The sequence below is a fragment of the Schistocerca serialis genome, chromosome 2 (assembly GCF_023864345.2).
Source record: "Schistocerca serialis cubense isolate TAMUIC-IGC-003099 chromosome 2, iqSchSeri2.2, whole genome shotgun sequence".
NCBI classification, from domain to species: Eukaryota; Metazoa; Arthropoda; class Insecta; order Orthoptera; family Acrididae; genus Schistocerca; species Schistocerca serialis.
The window spans coordinates 1161829440-1161848090 of NC_064639.1; positions in this window are offsets into that span (position 1 = coordinate 1161829440).

Consider the following 18651-nt stretch of genomic DNA (forward strand, 5'->3'; position numbering starts at 1 on the left):
CATACCGATTACATGACATAACGAGTTTTTGTTAGTTATCAATCAAAGCTTGAGTATTCTGATCGAGACTCGACTAGGCATAAAGAGACGTAAAATATCGAAGTTTTCGCCAGTATCAGTTTACGAGGTCGAATGTCCGAACATGGAAATAAATGACGATACGTTTAGCACTGCACCAGGAACCCCATGAAACTTACATTGCCCCTGAGAAGTAACCACGAAGGGTATGTAATTAAGTTCAGTGCACAAAAGTGAAACGGCAGGACTCAAAGTTGTGGTGATGGACACGCAGAAGAATCCAACATCTATATTAATTGATAACTAAGCAGATATTAGAAGCTAAATCTGTTCACAGCGTGATATTGGAATCTGAAAGACGATACAAACGATTTTTGCCTAACAGGATTTTGAACCCGGCACCTTTAGATATTGGCTTATAGCTGTGAAAAGACATAAAATATTAATTCTTTCTCATCCAATATCGAGATGTGCACATGTTTGACTACAGGTACGAGCTAACATCCCAAAGATGTTCGGGCTCACATGCGGTTCCTCTTCGTCGAAACGTCTTAGCCCAAACTCGTCTAGGGGTTGAACCGCACGTGTCGCATTACACGCCCTCAATTACACACTTGTGACCCTCTGGTTAAATTGTCTGGCTGATCGAAATTTTGCGAATTACAACAGTAATAATAACATCGGGAACTAAATTAACTACCCGTAAATGATGTAGGCCACACATCTGCAATTTGGTTAGTATAATGTTTATTCAGAGCTACTGTTACACTAAAGTGCATTCCATTTGACGCAGTTCGATCATTCACAATCTCATCGCGAATTAGAAGTCCAATACTCCACCTCGTTAACTACGCGAGAAGTTAGAGTTCACACCAGGCGCGCGGCTGCTCACCGCTCAGAGACTTAAGTCCCGCGATGCCACACAACGCGAAACTTTCTGAGTCGTCTCACTCCCTAGCTGCCTAAAGACCGACTGTCCGCTTTCGCGTCTGCATCCGAACTGTACCCTTTGGTGTCTGCAGCCGAACTGTCCACTTTCGCATCTGCACCAGCACTGTCCCTCCGTCCGTCCCCGGCCGCGCTTACTCAAACTTCAAACATACGCACCTCTTCTGCTTTATGTCCTTCCTACCTAACTGCCCATCCTTTCTCACTATTAACAATGCCAATTACCGTACCTTCCAACCCTCTGCAGGAGTGCCTCAAGGATCCGTTCTCTCTCCTCTTTGTCTCGTTCACTGCTGATATCTCCAAACCCCCCTGACCAGTCAACGTCCGGCAGTATTCTGATGACATCGCTTTCCTCGCTGTCTACCACACACTTCATAAATCCCAACAATCCCTCTACATCCACCACAGTCAGTTTATCTCCTGGTGTAACCAACGGCTCCCCTACAAAACCCCCCTTACCTCCCGCCTGCATGACTTCTACCTCACCATTCATGACAGTCCTTTCTGGTTACCTAACACATGAAAATATCTTGGACTAACCGTCGGCTGGCAACTAACCAACCAAATGAAAACCCACAATAGACGAATACCACTAAAACTACTAGCAGGTCGAAATTGGGGATTACAACCCTCTACTATTCTACACACCTATAAAATCCCAATGCAACCCATTCTCTGCAGTGCAAATGTTACTTGGATCTCTGCCCCACCAAAGTTCTGCAAGTCCCTCCAAATCTTTGAACGCCATGCGCTCTGTCTCGCTTTCTGCATCTGTTTTTCTTCCCCCACATGGATCCTTTACAATCTTATCAAATTCCAGCCCCTCCTCATCCAGATCAAACACCTCCATATCTTCTGTACTATCCGCAAACTTGATTCCAATAACCCCAATGTCTCCCCTCTGATCACCAACCCTGGTATGCTTTCACGCCTTCACAAACAAATTCCTCGATCCCTACCCCTACACACTGTGCATATCCTAACTCAATGCAACTTCAACCAACCAACAAAGAAGCCGTCCAATCAGAACAAACCAAACTGAAAAAAGAAAACAGCCATATTGAGTTTTATTCCTCTTTCCTCCCCCAGTCCCTTATCTCCAGCCACTCATAGTGTGACATTAAAGAGACCAAACTGGGGAAATAGTCCAGTTGCATCAGTGGAAAAAATTTAACCCCTCCTCTCCCCATATCTTCAACCTCTCCTTCAATCAGAGGCTAGTATTTAAATTAAAAATTAAGTATTAATTAAAAGTGTAGACCCATCTGGGCCATGGAGCTTATTGTTTGGGGGGTGAGACATTTTGGACTTTCAAAAATTTTCCACCAATTTTTAACAATTTCTCACTAATGCCTTCCTTGATTTTTTAATTTATCTCCTTTTCTTAGAAAAGTTCTCACCATCTGCCATCTTTGCTTTTTAAATTTCCTGACAATGTTTTTTTTTTTTAATTTCCCAACATTTTACACACAGGACGGTTTTGAGTTTTCGGTCATTTTTTGAATTACCAGTCGGCCTCCATCTCCGATTTTTTTTTTCATTTCCCACCAAAAGCGGCTGAATCACCGCGATTGTAGTGCCACCTACCGGCAGAAACTTGAACTGTGTTCCAGCTTGCCCATAGCATTACCACTTACAAAGACGCTGCAAGTTTAGCAACTGTTGAGGGATGTACCACTTAACATGGATGCAACTAAACGAGAATTATTTCCAAAACCACAAGTTCCTGTTCGATAGTTGTAATTCGACTCCTCTGTCAGCTCCTTAAGTATGTGCGCAGCCTTTTGAATCATCCTTTATATCATGCGAAACAAGTGCAAGTGGAAGTTGTTTCCCACACGCTGACCTTCATTTTCGGCTATGTGACTTTTCACTTGACGTGTGAAGGAATATAACAACATATGTGGTGGATTTAAAATTAATAAAGATTCCATAACGTCAAAGTTCTATTGAAAACACACTGCAAATGGAGACCAGCATACCGCTCAACATATCTGATTCACTCATATGTTGGTTCACTTATGCTTCAGTCGACCAAACCTACCAAACGATAACGGAAAAAAAAATGTATTTGCAACTCTGGTCTTAACATTTTGCCAGAGCATCAGATAACCATATCATTGCTTCTACTCATCGGAAATACTATTCTGGAGAGAAAAAGAAACGTACCTCAATGGAAAATTTGATGCCAGTATCTTGGCGAATAATGCGATTACTATAATACTCCAGTCACTAAGTTAGGCTCCTTTCAGGGTCTCCGTGAAATCGAATAGACTATACAGCTAATGGATCAAACGTCATTTGTCAAATGTTAGATGCCTACAATCATCCCGACAGTATTTGAGCAGAGGCTTCAGTTTCACAAGTTTTCAACATATAACTAGTTAATGGGCACTTTACTTACCCTATTGCCGTTACATTTAGTAGGCACATGCTGCTTAACTGTATGGTTTAATGATGATAGTACGTCCTCGGCAAAACATTCTGGAATAATATAGTTGCCCATTCAGACTACTGGGCAGAGACTACTTAGAAAGATGTTATCAGGAATAGAAATTCTCTGAGGTTGTACAGGTCGGACAACGAAACTTTAATTGCTTGGGCAGGTTAGAGAACTTGAAAGGTTAAGCGGTTAGGTTGGAGTTGCATGCTGAGGAACTAGTGAAGATCGGTGATAGGAAGAAAAGCTTGTCTTATCAGGTGATTACAGAGTTATCAACAGTAAATCGGATGAAGGTAATGCAAAAGTAGGAGCAATAATAAACGAGAAAACAGGAATGCACGTAAACTACTTTGAACAAAACAGCTAAGAAAACAAAAAAACACGAACCACCACAGTACTGCTTGTGGAGTAGATGCCTAATTCTGCAGCTGGGGAAGAAATGTGGAACGGTGTAACGAGAAAAATATAATACTAAGTTTGTTAAGAAAGATTTAATTTAATAAGATGGCTGGAATTCGATAGTAGCAGAAGGAAGAGCAGACGAAAATGGACCGTGGGGTATGAACAATAGGATAGGAAATCGAGAAAAATTTTGAACCGAGCACAGTGTAATCATTGCTCACTTTTTGATTTTCCTTGAGCCAGAAAACTGGTTTCATGCGGCCCGCCGTGAATTCCTCTCCTGCAATAACCGCTTCACCTCAGAGTAGCATATGTACCCCGTGAGCGCAGCTATTTAGTGGATGCATTCAAAACTCTGTCTTCCGTACTACAGAGTTTGCCCTCTACAGCTCCCTCTGCTACCATAAAGGGTATTCTTTGATGTCGTAACACGTATCTTATCATCCTGTCCCGTCTTTTTGTCAGGACTCCTCGTAAGTTCCTTTCTTCGCCGATTCTGCGTAATATTTCTCATTCCTTACCTTATCAGTCAACCTAACTTTCAACATTCTTCTGTAGCACCACCATTCAAACGCTTCGATTTTCTTCTGCTCCAATTTTATCACTGTCCATGATTCACTACCATACAATGCTGTGCTTCAAACGTACTTTCTCAGAAATTTCTTCCTCAAATTAAGGACTATGTTTGATACCAGTAGACTTCTCTTGGCCTGGAATGCCACCTTGTCTGCGTTAGTCTGCTTTTAATGTCCTCCTTGCTTCGTCCGTCATCGATAATTTTGCTTTCATGGTAGCAGAATTAACTACCGTCGTCTATTTCGAAATCACCTATTTTGATATTACGTTTCCGGCTATTCTCATTTTTGCCACATCTCATTGCCTTTGTCTTTTTCCGTTTACTCTCAGTCCAGATTCTGTACTCATCAGAAAGTTCATCCCGTCCAACAGATCCTGTGGTCCTTCACCACATTCACTGACGATGACAATGTCGTCAGCGGATCCTATCGTTGACACCCTTCCACCCTGAATTTTAATCCCACTCTTGAACCTTTCTTTTATTTCCAACATTGCTTCTTCGATGTACAGGATGAACAGTAGGGAGGGAAAGACTACATCCTTGTTTTACACCCTTTTTAATCCGAGCGCTTCGATCTTGGTATTCCAGTCTCACTTTTTCCTCTTGGTTCTTGGAGATATTGTATATTACCCGTCTTTCTCTATAGCTTACCCCTATTTTTCTCAGCATTTCCAACGCACTGTCATACACTTTTTATCGGTCGACTAGTGAATGTGTACTGATTTTTTTTTAAATCTTTTTTTCAATCACGAAGCGCAACCTGAGGACTGTATCTCTGGTGCCTTTATCTTGCCTAAACCCAAACTCTTCGTCAACTACTTGATCCTCAGTTTTCTTTTCCATTCTTCCGTATATTACTCTTGTCAGCAATTGGGATGCGTGAGCTGTGAAGCTATCTTCGGGATTGTGTGGATGGTGGTAGGCTGAATCAACTTGAATAGTCTTTGGTTGCCACTTCCTCCAGTGATTTTAGAAATTCAGATGGAATATTATCTTCCCCTTCTGCTATATTTGATCTCAAGACTTCTAGAAGTCTTTTAAATTCTGACGCTAACACTAAAATCCCTGTCTTCCGCAGCGACTCCAATTTCTTTTTCTGTCCCGTTATCAGCCAGATCCTCCCACACACAGAGACCTCCATCGTACTCCGTTCCACCTATCCGCTCTCTCTCTCCCACGTTTAACAGTGGAATGCCCATTGCTCTCTCACTGTTACTCACTTGCTTTTAATTTCATCGAACGCTCTGTCGAGTTTTCTATGTGCAGAGTCAGTCCCGAAACGATCATTTCTATTACGAATCCCTCACGTCTTTTCTGCAGCCATTTCGCCTTGGCTCTCCTGCACTTCCTATTAATTTAATTCCTAAGAGATTTACACTGCTGTATTCCTGCCTTTCCCATAACATTTTTTTACTTCCTTCTTTCGTCCATCGAATTCTGTTATCCTAGGTTTCTTCGCAGTTACCTTCCTTGTACCTATGTTAGTCTGTTCAACATCTCTGTTTGTCCTTTTCAGAGATGTTCACTTCTCTTCAAACTGAACTACTTCTTCTGCTGTTCCTTAGCGCAGCATTCAAATCAATAGCAAACTTCAAAAGTATTTCATGATTCCTCAGTAGTTCAGTATTCCACCTCCTTCCACGCTAGTTCTTTCGGATGATTCTCATAAACTTCAGCCTATTCATCATTATTAAATTGTGACGTGAGTCTATATCTGCATCTGGGTAAGCCTTATAATCCAATGCCTTGTTTCGGAATCTCCTCCTGACCGTGATGTAATCCTGCTGGTATCTTCTCGTGTTGCACCTCCTCGTCTTGTGATTCTTGAACAGAGTATTCGCTATTACTAGCTGAAATTTATTGCAGAACTCAATTAGTCTTTCCGCTCTCTCATTACTACTGCTAAGCCCATATTTTCCTGTATTCTCCTGCAGCTCTTTCTTCGATTCCTTTCCCTACAGGCTTCTTCCAATCCCCCATGAATATTAGATTTTCGTCCCTTTTTACGTACTGAAATACCAGTTCAGTATCCTCATATAATTTCTCTAATTCATCATCTGCCAACTGTCAGATTGGCACGTATACCTGAACTATCACTGTCGGCAGTGGTTTGCTATTGGATCTGATGAGAGCAATCCCATCACTAAACTGTTCAGCGTAGTTCATTCTCCGCCATTCTTTCCTTTGCATAACGAATTCTATTCTCGTTCTACTATTTTCTGCTGCTGATATTATCCCATATCCATCTGACTAGAAGTCCGTATCTTCTTTGGTTTAAGTATCATGAAATAAGGCTTTATACGTGAATGGCACCTGGAAACATTGGAAGGTTTCGAATAAATTATTTATTAGTAAGACAGAGATTTAGAAACTGTATGTTAACGTTTAAAACATTCCCACAAGCGAAATTGTACCCCGCTCATAATTTATGATTTATGATATGCGTATTTAAGCTAAAGAAATTACAGTTAGGTACGAAATTAAGGAGATGGAATCTGACTTATCTGGAAGAAGCAGCGGATGTTAAGAGTTCCAGAGGGACTATTAGGCAACGCCTGGTTGAAATAGGCGACAGTAACGCAATAAACGAATAATGAGTAGCTCTGAGAGATGATACACGAAATACTACAAGGGAACAAGTAGGCAAAAGGCAAGAACCAGTGGAAAAACTTTATAAAACACATGAGATACCAAATTTAACCAATGACCGGGGAAAATATAAAAACGTAGCAAATGAAGTAGGTGAATGGAATACAGAGATCTAAAAAAAAGATTTACATAAACTGAAAATTGGCATAGCAGGAAATGCGAGGAGAAATACAAAGTTGTAGAAGCTTGTATTACCGTGGGACAGACAGACGTGGCATACAGGAAATTTAAAATAAAAAAAGAAAATCTTTGGAGTAAATACGAACAACTGAAAAAACACCAAGACATCAAAGGACACGTCAGTTCCAATCAGAGAAGTGAAGTCTGAAAATTGGGTGGGTTATATAAAGGAAAGAAATGTGAAGACCGTATTATGGAAAGGGAAGAGGAAGTAGATGAAGATAAAACATGGATTTGATAATGCGAGAAACATTTCACAGAGTACTGGAAAAACTAACCTGGAGAAGACGCCATTCCCTCAGAATTATTGAGGCCTTCGGGACAATTAACCACCACTAAACTGTTCCATCTGTTATGCAGGACGTATGAGATAAGCGAAATATCCTCGGACTACAATAATAAAGTGATAATCCCAATATCAAAGCAGGGCGACGCTGACTGTTGTCAATGTTACGGGACCATGAGGTTGAGAAGACATGGCTGGAAAATATTAACACAAATTATCCGTTAAAGGGTAGAACGTCTGGCAGAGGCCGATTTGGAAGATCAGTTGAGGCTTCGGAAAAAATGTAGGAACAAGCGAGAGAATTGCATTGTCTTGAAAGGAAACCCTTGAGTGCGAGGCCGTAAAAGGACAGTGATGTTCACGGCATTCGACGCCAAGCAACCACAACATCGGCTGCTGATGGCAACCGGGGGCGCAACTGGAGCTGCCCAATAGTGAGCACAGCGTGGAGCTGCCGAGGCTGCGGAGCGCAGCTGAACTGCTTAGTCGACGAGATTAGATTAGATTAGTTTGTCGTTCCATAGATCCGTGTTGAGGAGATCCTCGTGGATGTGGAACATGTCACTTTTTCTTTTTTTTAAGCTGAAATAACAATGCTAATAGAATGAATATATACAATACATCATTTGTTTCTATTAAAAAATTCGTCAATGGAGTAGAAGGAGTTGGCCACTAGTAAGTCTTTCAGGGTCGTTTTAAACTGATCTTTATTTGTAACTAGATTTTTTATGTTTGCTGGCAAATTATTGAAGATGAGTGTTCATGAGTTGTGGACCCCTTTTTGAACTAAAGTAAGTGCTTGTAAGTTCCTGTGGAGATCATTTTTGTTCCTGGTATTCTATGTACGAACTGAGCTGTTTGTTGGAAAAAGAGATGTATTATTTAGGACAAATTTCATTAAGGAGTAAATATACTGAGAGGCAGTAGTTAGTATACCCAGTTCTTTGAAGAGGTTTCTTCAGGACGTCCGTGAATTTACTCCACAAATAATACGTGTTACACGCTTTTGGACTCTGAAAACTTTTGTTTGACTTGAAGAGTTACCCCAAAATATTATACCATATGACATTACGGAATGAAAGTAGGCAAAGCATGCAAGCTTTTTCACTTCTGTGTCGCCTATGTCTGCTAACACTCGAATTGCAAATACAGATTTGTTAAGGCGTTTCTGCAGTTCTGTGGTGTGCTCCTCCCAACTGAATTTATTGTCAAGTTGTAATCCCAGGAATTTAAGACTGTCAACCTCTTCTATCTACTCTTCTTCGTACTTTATGCATATGCTGGCTGGAAACCTCTTACAGGTTCTGAATTGCATATAGTGAGTCTTTTCGAAGTTTAATGTCAGTGAGTTGGCTTTAAACCATTTATTAATATCCATGAACATATCATTAGAAGATCTTTCTAGAACTACACTCGACATTCTATTTATTGCAATACTTGTGTCATCTGCAAACAAAACGAACTCTGCTTCTGGCAGTGTAAGTGATGAGAGATCATTAATGTACAGAAGAAAAAGCAGTAATTCAACAACAGTGCTACAAAGCTAGTTGTGTTGATACAAAGCAGAACAATGGCGAAGATAAACAAAGCAAAGATTGCATTATATCCACGACAGTGGCTGAAGTTGACATTCCGTCAGAAAGGAACCCGACGAATTTCGCAGAGTAAGAAAGAAGTGGCAGATGAAACATCAGTGTTTCTGCAAGGTGAGTGAGTCGAGTGTGTGCTGCCGTACATGCTCGACTGTGCGGACAATGTTCGACTACATGAGGAGTACAATGACGACGATATGTGCTTAACAAGTGAAAGTGATACAGAAAAAGGCGTCGAACCATTTAGTTCATCATCCGTGTCGGACAGGGAATCACGGATCCCGTCTTCAGTGAAGCGTAATAAAGAACTATCTTTGTCCAAGGAGCGGGTACTGAGCGTAACTACGTACGTGGAAGATCATCCGCAGAATAGTAAAAACATAATTATGAACATATTTCGAATTAGTCCATAGCAATATGACTGTATAGTGAATAAGAAAAACTTGTTACAGAATCTGGTATTCGCGCGTTTCATGGATGCTCCGTATACAGTTTAAAGGCTGTGAGTGATAGTAACCTAATGCGTTATGTACATCAAATCGCGCGGGACGTAGATTACACTGATTTCAAGGAAAGCAGTGGATGACTGCATAACTTCGAACAGTGCTACAGAACTGGAAGACGTAAGACAACGAAATTTCAAATGAAGCTTCAAATTGATGATGGACAGCAAACTGCGGAATCAACCCGGAAATTTGTAGATGAGACAAGCAAACTTATGCCATCGTTCAGAAAGGAATTTGTTTTCAACTTCGACCACTCGGTATTTGAAGAGGAAATGCATATGACGCGAATCGTAGAAATTAGAGGTCCCAAGACATTTGTATCAGGATCAACTGACATCATTGCCTTAACGCATTTGTATACAATGATGTCGACTATTAATCTGGACTGATTAAGTGTGTTGTGAGAAGTTGGAGGTGCTCTGTCCCCTACGGTTCGTTCTCGTGTGCGTGATTTTACTAGAGCAATAGGGAATATTTACATCACAGCAAGCAAGAGTGGGAAAATGAACGTAATAGAATTATTACTATGGTACGAGCGCTGCTTTTGCGCAATAGCTGGTCAAAATAACTTGCTTTTGCTTGATTATTGGTCTGTGTACTAAAATCATACTCCTTCAGAGCAAAAAATTAGCCCTGCCGAAGAGTGTCTGCCACTGTGGTTCATGCCACCTGGAACCACTGAACAAATTCGGACTCTGCATGTTTGTTTTTTCCGCGTATGTAATATATATTATCGCACTACCTGCAGCTGCGCTTTAAGGCGTAGGTAGTTTTCATGGTAAGCTCTATGACAGACTGTTTCGCATTCGGTTGCATGCCATCACATCCCATCAGTTCTCATCACCCTCAATACGATTCTCTATGCAATCTTCAAGAGTGGTCACCTATCTGAATGTCCTGCCCGGTTTGTAGCTCCCAAGGCGTTCACCTTCGATATTGACTGTGCGAACCTTTGTTATAACTGTGACGCGACACTTTTCATTCGTTGTCATTGGTGCAAGTTAATGGTTTGCTATGAACATTTCTTGAATGTCGACAATGTCCATTTTGTGAAGTGTGATGCACACATCGCACGGAAGGTTGATCTCTGCTCCTCCGGGACACTCATTTTCCGTCGCCCCCTGATGCACAAGGTGAGTCGCTAAAATCTAATATTTTTTCCTGCCATAACCGTTAACACAATTCTTTCACATGAGACTTAGAAAAATACTATATAAAATAATGGAAATAAAATAAATGGTAATTTTATTTTGTCCAGTAACGTTCAGTGCGATAAAATGTTATCATTTAGACAATGCATTGTGGCTGTGGACAGCTTTAGAATCAATATAATAACAAAGAAGAAAGCAATGCAGAAACGCTCCCGAATGACGTGAGATGATACAAAGAAAATTTTGTGACATGAACAATAAAAAATAATAAACATAAGAAAAAAACAGGAACTTACGTTAGATAGACAACAAATTGCATCAGTTCAGATGACAACCAGCACGTTAACCAACAACAAACAGCAAATTGTGATACGCGTCAACGAGATCTTGGCTGGGTCGTTTCGTATTTTTTTTTTAATTTTCTTCTTGTCTGAAAGATAATAAAAGTATTGAAAAATAATAGAAATAACTGATTCTTGCTAGTAGATAGCACCTTCATCTCATTGCCTTTCTGAAGATCTAAAGTAGCAGTAGTTATGTCAACCAATCAGCAGTTTTCAAACTCCCCCCACTTAGCAATGTGCGTAAGGACGCGTGACTTTTTGGCTCAGTATAGGTAAAGGAATCACTGACAGAAGGCTCACAGGGTTTTTTTCCTCTGAAGAGCAGAGGCTCGCGTGGGTGACGTGTTTCCCAGTGACCGTTAAGAAACTGGCGGGCTGGGAGGGACAGACCCTCCTTCTCCAGGCCGGACGAAGCACGTGAGCTGTGAACGTTCATGAGGGTTAAAGAATGTTACCGTGAGGGGTCAGCTATGTGCAGTTATCGATTTTGTAGTCTTTTCCACTTTAAATTTGCTTAGTATTTTTGTGTTACTTTTCCAATGAGTGTTTGTGCTTGCATCACATGGTGACACGTGGGCTTTGTGATATCAATTTGTATCAAACAGGCACATGGAATGCTCCACATGTAGCATATGCATTTAGATAATGTCTGTACAACATTTCTGGTATTTCACAGTCTAACCAAGCTACCTTTGTTTGTGTGGTTCCATGTGGTGCTAGTTGTGGTCTAACGTAGTTCGGGCCAGTTAAATCGTCCCATCGTGTTCCTCCCCGTATTTAAAGCAACTCGTTCGTTTCTTCTAAGTTACCAGTGATATCCATACGTAAATCCTTAGGGCGAGATATGCTTTCTTTGTGATAAGTGACACGTGGCATGAAATTATGTTTCGAGTCGTTTTTGGCACCACATAGAGCCCCGCCGTTTCCTTGCTTTCTGAAACTGATTAAAACAACATTTGAAAATTATTTCTAGAGATCTTTTTATTTTAAATCTGACTGAAATTTCTTCTGTCAACTGACACACGTGACACGAGATGGATTTGTATGTCGTGTAACGCCGATACCGAGTCATTGCACTGGATTCTTCGCTTAATTTTTTGGTTTTGTGAGAGATCGGTTGCAATCAATCACAGTTAAAAACTCATGTAATTTTTTGTGGTGTTTTCTTTATGTTTTCACCCGCGTAGTAAAGACAAAAGTTACTACCCAACCTATCTCCAGTAGGGCACCATTAAATTCTGCTGCGTGTCTCCCCCTCTCCCTGCAGAATGACCAGAACAGTTATTTCTATGTAAAGGCGTGAATAATCGAGCCATACAACGATGTTTCCGCCCACAGATGAACCATTATTAGATGTAATGTGTTAATGTTATTTCTGCTCGTGCAGTAAGTGGGGAGTTTGAAGGTTATAGTATTATGAATGTGATTTAGCTTAACGTAACCTACAATAGAATAAATTCTGAATCTTTCAGATTTTCATAATTTCATTAAATTGTAAATAGCTCTCACATTTCCCTTAAATTGATAAATCAGTAGAGTATGTTAGATACGAACCAGTTATTTTATACGATAGGGCGTATAAATTGGAACAAATTTTCGGGAGTTACGTGCTGTTCCACTGGGGAGCGCGAAGGCTCGATCGACCTCTTGCGTTTGTACACACATTCCAAGATTTCTTTCAGTGTTCTTATAGTTCAAGCTATGAACCTAAAATCCAGGTAGATAATAATGAAAACAATAACGTTCCGCAGCTAATACCAGGTGGTATATGGATGTATGAAGAATACAAAGATTCTGGAAGACGGTGGTTTTTCGACGTCACCCAGAGTAATATGTTTGATTTTCAATTTTTGTCTGGGATTCATGCACTTGACTCAGTTCAAATGGAGTCTGTACCAGCAGACACTGAGAAAGACGACACGGATGCAAAATAATTTTGTATACTGTCAATGTTCCACTAGACTTAATGCCGAAAATGAGAAAGCCAAATTTGAAAGAGAAGTCAGACAAGAAGATTACCATTCGTCAAATTATTTTCAGCCGTCATGCAGGAAGTCTTCTGATCCTTAGACTGGGAGAACGAAGAAATAGCAGGTGTTAACGTTTCTGAACCTCCAACGTTTCAGTGACGGCACTGTTGTGCTTGCGTTTAGTGCAGAAAAACTTCAGGAACGAATGGAAAACACTTAGCAGTACAAATTTGAAGATAATTATGACTAAAATTAATGAAATTCGGCACGGCCTGGATTACATTTGGTAACTAAATGAAGTTCTCAAAATGAAGCTTCCGTCATGTCTCAAAAGTTATGTTTACAAGTAGTCTGTATTAGGTATACTAGTGAATCAAGGCCTTTAAATCCGAAAACGATTGAAAACGAGTTACACAGAGAGCAATGGACACATCCTGGAAACTACTGAGACAGACGAATAAACAAACTTACGGGTTAAGGAACAGACTGTGCAACGGCATCCGTTTTAATTGAAATCAGTTGAAACTACTATTCAACACATTTGACTTGAGACGGTTGCCTTTGGACAGTCAGTTTGAAACTACTATTCAAACTTTTCACGCTGTTACAACTGTGCAATTATTCTTTTATTTAATTCATTGTTTTCATTTCATTTGTGCGGTAGCCTAAGATGGTTTTTAGAACCAATTCACATTAGCTATGAAATAGCATACAAGCTAACTACTGAAACACTTGTGGTGTGTCTAAACGGTAACCTAATCAACAGTCCTAAATCAACAATAAGTCAAGCGCTATCTGAGGAGACAATTACACACCGAACAATAGCTGTTAAAGTCCCTACGCGCTTAGCATCCTTTAACATTATTACAGTTTTGTGCTAGTGCAGTAGTCTAAGTGTAAGACAGAAGCTTGCACTTCCAATTAAACAATTCACCTGAAAGTTTTATATTTTTGAAAATACTGTAGAAACTCTGGATTGAAAATTTAAAGCAGTCTGAATACAAATGCTGGCCCACGAATGAAGTCTGAGAAAGCAGGAACACTCCATTTACTACCAGTATAGATCACATTTGTACTGGAAATGATTCCTTCAGTGAATTTTAGCAATATGTCACAATAATGCACGGCTAAAGGCCCTTACTGTTTTTAATCAGTCCAAAAAGAACAACATAAGTTAGCAGCTTTAGCAATGCACACTCATCTTCATAGCTGTTACGCAGCACTTGTAACTTAGCATTTTTCTTTGTAGTTAATGAATGCTCAATGAACTTTTTTCGTGCTCATTAAACCTTCGACAACACGGCAGTTTGAAGCCAGTTGGACATCCTGAACGTGCTACGTTATCTTAGGAAAAACACTAACTGTCGTCCTCTTACAAAAATAAATTTAAGCAAATATCAGCTCTTGCAATTTGTGGTCGATGATGGTGAATTTCAAGCTCATTTAACAGGCGCTCACAAGGAACTTCTTTCAGCTCGAACGGGAATTTCCGCATTTGTATACAGACGCATCTCACGTTTCTAAGCATGTCTACGACTGGTGGGCGTGTACTTATGTTGCCATTTGTTTGCACATAACAGCACTTGTAGTCTTGGAGGAGGGGAAAGGGGCTTAATACGCCAGCCAATCAGTTATCTGAGCAAGTAGTTGACGTGATTAGTATACGTGTGTTATTATTGTTACCCACATACAGCAAAAGTAAACGAAATTATTATTGTTTGGAACGTTAAAAATAATGTGGCATCCAAGTTAAGAAGGCTTCATCAAACGGGAGACGGTGTGGACGCAATGATGACACTTTCGCAACGATTTTGGTGAATCTGATTAATCAGAAACACGAGTATTCATTAGGCTGCTGAAATCACGCTGGATAGGACATAGGATGAAGAAAACGGATTTATAGATGATAAGGCGATTAATGGCGTCCAAGATCGTAATGCTAGAGGGTATGGAAGAAACAGTACTCCTTTACCAGTTCTGGTGACTGTGAACCTTCACCGGAAAAGAAAAACAATGCAAGCAGGAGATCCTCGGTTGAGTCCCGCTCGGGGCACATATTTTCAACATGTCCCCAATGAAGTACATCAACTCCTGTTTGCAGCTAGGGTGTCCATTTAATTATCATTTGATTTCTAGCAAAGCTGCATGGTCATCCACGGTAACTGTTCTTTCGGGAACAGATACTACCGTCATACACTGCTGGCCACCGTAAATGCAACACCAAGAAAGACAAGAGGTAGCACAACACAATTTATTTTGTAGATAACATGTTGAACAAGTATCAAATGATTACGTTTACAGACGTCTGTGACATGTGGTTCCTGCCAGAATCAGTAGCCAGAGTAGCCGCCATTGTTGGAGATCACCGCTGCCACACGTCTCGGCATTGAGTCAAAGAGACGTTGGATGTGTTCCTGGGGTACAGCAGCCCAAGCAGCTTCCACACGTTGCCAAAGATCATCTGGTGTGGCAGCTGGGGATGTAATCTGGGTCACTCGTTGAGCAACCATGGACCACATGTTTTATATCGGCGAAAGATCCGGAGACCGAGCCGGCCAGGGAAGCACTTCAATCTGGTTATTGACGAAGAACCTTTGGACAATGCGTGCCACGTGTGGTCGCTCATTATCCTGTTGAAATATGGCTGTGGCCGAGCCCTGAAGGTAAGGAAGGACAACTGGCTCCAGCACCTCGGATATGTAGCGCCGGCTATTTAAAGTACCGGCAATGCGTACTAGAGGCGTGCGAGAGTAATATCCAATACCGCCCCATACCATAATACCCGGTGCAAGACCAGTGTGGCGGTGCATAACGCAGCTGTCCAGCATCCTCTCTACACGGTGTCTCCACACTCGAATCCGACCATCGTGGTGCTGCAGACAGAAGCGTGCCTCGTCAGTAAAGACAACGTCATTCCATTCTGCCGTCCACATCCGTCTGTCATCACACCATTGGCGACGGAGACGTCTGCGGTTCTGCGTCAATGGTAGACGAAGCAATGGACGTCTTGCGGACAGACCACTCTGCTGTAAACGGCGTCGAACGGTACGCGCAGACACTGGATGATGCGTTACAGACGCAATGTGCTGTGCTATGGTTCGGAATGTCACTGAACGATCCGTCACTGCCATGCGCACAATTTGCCTATCAGCACGTGCAGTGGTGCACCGAGGTGAATGCGATCGACCACGTCTGTCCGTCGTACCCTCCTGCATCCAACGGTCACATATCCGCATTACAGTTGTTTGGTTTCGTCCAACACGACTAGCGATTTCTCTGTATGATAATCCACAATCTCGGTAAGCCACTATCCTTCCTCTGTCGAACTCGGATACTTGATCAAAAGATGTTCGCTGTTGTCTACGAGCCATAACTGATCGCCTTGTGAAACAACCACAAGGTAAACACACGTGCCGAACGTACACTCGTCGAAATCGCCAAGCCTTAAATGGCGCTATGAGGTGGCGCCACAGGCGCGCGTGATGTGCGTCTGCGCTGAAATTCTAATCAGTTGCATATCTCATCGCTGCAAACCCATGGTGTAAATTTCACTTGATTCGGATGCTTCCTTCAGGGTGTTGCATTTACGGTGGCCAGCAGTGTATATAGTTAAAAATAATATAGTTAGCATTTTAACAAAATTTTAGGAAGAACGTCTTGAAGATACTGATGATTATCATAAATCTGCACGTAAACTTGCGAGCCCTACCTCGTTATCGAAGAGATATCCAGCTATAAAAAGCACATCGAACATCATAGGAATATTTGATTAGGTGAAGGAAAAAAGGCTTGACGAACATTCATTTCGAGGAAACAAGGTAATCAAACAACGACAGATAAAACAACGCATTCCTCCCCAATTCGACATATCAAGGAATGAAGGAAAATATGCCCATTACTAGCACCGTAAGTTTTGATCTATGCAAAATCAAGAGAAATTGGGCACACAAATTTCAAGTGTTTTGCAGCTTTCAAAATAGTTCAAATGTGTGTAAGTTCCTATGGGACCAAACTGCTGAGGCCATCGGTCCCTAGACTTACACACTACTTAAACTACACTACTGGCCATTAAAATTGCTACACCACCAAGATGACGTGCTACAGACTCGAAATCTAACCGACAGGAAGAAGATGCTGTGATATGCAAATGATTAGCTTTTCAGAGCATTCACACAAGGTTGGCGCCGGTGGCGACACCTACAATGTGCTGACATGAGGAAAGTTTCCAACCCATTTCTCATACACAAACAGCAATTGACCGGCGTTGCCTGGTGAAACGTTGTTGTGATGCCTCGTGCAAGGAGGAGAAATGCGTACCACCACGTTTCCGACTTTGATAAAGGTCAGATTGAAGCCTATCGCGATTGCGGTTTATCTAAGTTGTTGCTCGCATTGGTCGAGATCCAATGACTGTTAGCAGAATATGGAATCGGTGGGTTCAGGAGCATAATACGGAACGCCATGCTGGATCCCAACGACTTCGTATCACTAGCAGTCGAGATGTCAGGCATCTTATCCGCATGGCTGTAACGGATCGTGCAGCCACGTCTCGACCCCTGACCCAACAGATGGGGACGTTTGCAAGACAACAACCATCTGCACGAACAGGTCGACGACGTTTGCAGCAGCATGGACTATCAGCTCGGAGACCGTGCCTGCGGTTGCCCTTGACGTTGCATCGCAGACAGGATCGCCTGCGATAGTTTACTCAACGACGAACCTGTGTCCACGAATAGCAAAACGTAAGTTTTTCGGATGAATCCAGGTTCTGTTTACAGCATCATGATAGTCGCATCCGTGTTTGGCGACATCGCGGAGAACTCACACTGGAAGCGTGTATTCGTCATCGCTATACTGGCGTATCATCCGGCGTGATGGTATGGGGTGCCATTGGTTACACGTCTCGGTCACCTCTTGTTTGCATTGACGGCACTTTGAACAGTGGGCGTTACATTTCAGATGTGTTGCGACCCGTGGCTCAACCCTTCATTCGATCCCTGCGAAACCCTACATTTCAGCAGGATAATGCACGACCGCATGTTGCAGGTCCTGTACGGGCCTTTCTGGATACAGAAAATGTTCGACTGCTGCCCTGGCCACCACATTCTCCAGATCTCCTCACCAACTGAAAACGTCTGGTCAATGGTAGACGAGCAACTGGCTCGTCACAATACGCCAGTCACTACTCTTGATGAACTGTGGTATCGTGTTGAAGCCGCATGGGCAGCTGTACGTGTACACGCCATCCATGCTCTGTTTGACTCAATGCCCAGGCGTATCAAGGCTGTTATTACGGGCAGAGGTGGTTGTTCTGGGTACTGATTTCTCAGGATCTATGCACCCAAATTGCGTGAAATTGTAAACACATGTCAGTTCTAGTATAATAATTATATTTGTCCAATGAATATCCGTTTATCATCTGCATTTCTTCTTGGTGTAGCAGTTTTAATCGCCAGTAGTGTAACTTATACTAAGAACAACACACACACCCATGCCCGAGGGAGGACTCGAACCTCCGGCGGGAGGGACCGTATAATCCTAACATGGCGCTTTAAACCTCGCGACCACTCCGCGCGACTTGC